Source organism: Filicampus tigris, chromosome 2 (genome assembly GCF_054856515.1).
Source record: "Filicampus tigris isolate MCC_2025a chromosome 2, RoL_Ftig_1.0, whole genome shotgun sequence".
Taxonomy (NCBI): domain Eukaryota; kingdom Metazoa; phylum Chordata; class Actinopteri; order Syngnathiformes; family Syngnathidae; genus Filicampus; species Filicampus tigris.
The window spans coordinates 38604576-38607259 of NC_141218.1; the positions used below are offsets into that span (position 1 = coordinate 38604576).

The 2684-nt window shown below is 36.4% G+C and overlaps 1 protein-coding gene across 3 annotated transcripts in view; it reads left to right on the top strand.

The window, feature by feature from the left end:
• The first annotated feature begins 225 nt into the window (after window positions 1-225).
• Window positions 226-2684, top strand: part of hvcn1 (hydrogen voltage-gated channel 1) — a 58189-nt gene continuing 55730 nt past the window's right edge. The window contains exons 1-2 of one of the 3 annotated variants that reach the window (XM_086024158.1): window positions 232-325; window positions 2157-2211. The gene's annotated coding sequence lies outside the window, so the exon portion shown is untranslated. Of the gene's footprint in view, window positions 326-1923; window positions 2078-2156; window positions 2212-2684 lie in introns of those variants that run through there. The other 2 variants (XM_086024159.1, XM_086024160.1) reach the window with 2 other exon arrangements.

Sequence of the window (2684 nt, forward strand, 5' to 3'; positions counted from 1 at the left end):
TGCATATATATGTATTAAAAAAAAAAAAAGAAAAAGTACAGTATGTGTTGTGAGGTAGTTAGATTTTAAATAGTTAGAAAGACAGACAAGAAGATATTGTTGAAAAAAAAGTCAATCGTGACAATTATTGAAGGTTGTAATCCAAGGAAAAGGGGGATGTCGTGTATTGGTGTTGGTTGCGTCGTAACGTCATGACGTAGGGGCGGGAGAGAAAAGAAGGGACATGGAATATTGTCGAGTAATGACTGTTATGTAATAAAGCAAGAGAAAGAAACACTTTATGTCCTCATTCAATTCAGAGTGCTCAACCTAATGGAGTATTAAGGTAGGCACACAACACTATCCACTAAATCATCAGGGGCATTATTAAAGTCGCCTCCAATTATTTTATGTGCTTCATTGTATTTGGTTTTAAAACCAGTAAGTTTCTTCCAAATATGTGTAAACATTACTCTTTTTTGAGCAACAGTGTTGTGACTATAAAGATTACAGGTTATAAAGAAAGAGTTGTCTATTTTAATTACCAAAATAATCCACCGACCATCTTCTGAAAGAAAAGATTCAATTGTGTCACCTCTGAATTTATTAAATAAAATACTGACCCCTGCTGACTGAATTGAGCCATGGTTGAAGTAACATTGGTCTCCCCACTGAGCCTTCCAAAATTTCACATCACCACTTTCTGAGTGAGTCTCTTGCAAAAAAATTAAATGTGAACTCTTCCGTCTACAAAACATAAAAGTAGATTTTCTCTGTGTTATTACAGATACCTCTAACATTGAGAGATATCAATTTCAAAGAACTAAGGTTAGAGGCTGTCATTTAAAAAGTGTATAAGAAAAGAAAACTGTGAGTGTCTGTAATAACTATAGAATACTAAGTAAAATACACACTAACTTAGAAGAGGTAGACACTCTTTAAATAGAACTCTGTAGATTAGTTCAGTACCCGTATTGTAGTTTGGCTTATTGGATTTGCCGTAGAGTGAGGTCATTGGCCACCGGACGTATCGGCTTCGAGGCTTTTTTTTTTGTAGAAATTTTATTTTCAACAACAATTATGGCTTTTATCATAGAGAAATACTAAATGCAAACGGGAACCAACAATACGAAATGAAGTACATGATGGATTTGCATTCGATTGCTAACAACCAATCAGAATGACCTCTGTTTTACATACTGCAATTGATGGCACACAATTCATTAAAATCATATCTGGAAAGCAAAAATACTCAGATTTCTTCACAATTTATTCGCTGGTTTTGGTTTGGTTTGTTCCTGCTTATCTTTTGAGTAAATGTTTTGCATTAATGTTTTATGAAGCATGACCGTGATCGGTGTCACAAACAATAACTTCTCAGTTATGAGAAATGCTAACCATCGGTGTAGAAACACACAAAATGCTTGGAAGAGATCTGACACCGAAAGTTGGTTCATTATAGCTGCATCACACTACTAGTGTGTCAAGGAGTTCTAATTGTTGTAATTGGTTAAATATATAGTGTACATGGGAAGTGAGGTAATAAACTGCTCTATTATTTATATTATGTGATTAAATGTGTCTTGTGTTACCGAAATTGTAACACAAAAAATTTAACGGTAACTTGTTATATTACTTTGTTACTGCCCAAATGTAATATATTACTGTTACGCCCAACACGTGGGTGATGGAAGTTGGGTCTCAGCTCGCTGCAGACAGCTATCCCTCACAGAGTGTAAAGTCGAGATGGAGTGGAGTCGTGAAACAACTTGATATATTTCATTTTTGAGCAAGACAGTAAGAAGTGGAGCGAGGGAGGGAGGCATGAAATAATCAAAGTTGTGAAATATAATATATTTTGGAGGATTTACTTTGAGGGGGCACATTTATTTGAGGCCCCCTCTTGCCCCATGCCCTGATGGATGGATGGACAATACTGAATAAATATGACTGGAATTAACCCTTTTAAAACTTAAAACATAATTCATAGCACTGTTCGATCGCAAGTTATCCTTCTCAACCTGCTCAGTTTTCCAAAGGTTGTAGCTCGTCTTCAGAATATGCATAACTCAGTGTTTGTCGAGAGGAATGAGTGGAAGTAAGCGGATACGGTTACGTTTGACTTTTTCAGTGAAGGCTGACTCTCTGACAGGCGGATTTCCGTTTTAACTTTACAGAGATTTTCTTCTGAGCGACTTGCAACTTCGTGAATGCATCGGCGGTGAGGACAGGGTGAGCAAAATTTCCATTGCTGTTGAACATTTGTAGAATGATGATTTGTAGAATTTGATTTAATCTGAAACGACAACGTTCTATTAGTAAACTAACGTAATTACGCAAACCAGATCATTAAACGAATTAATGTAGCGATATTGTAGGGGAAACATGAGTCCACTTCAAATAACATCCATCCATCCATTATCTGGACCGCTTTATCCTCACGAGGGATATGAAAAACTAACTAAATAAATAAAGGGCGAATATTTCTATCAGGGTTCTTCAGAGCTGGGCAACTCGTGACTGAAAAACTACAGACGTGACAAAACGCTCATACATATGCTTCATAGCTAATTTAATGTAGGCAATAGCCAACAAGGGTACAGTATACCCTTGGCGTCGACGGAATTCAAGATTTACACTCGTTGCATTTGACGTCAACCATTTTTATTTTTTAGGCTTACTTATCCTACTAACGGTCAGTGTTT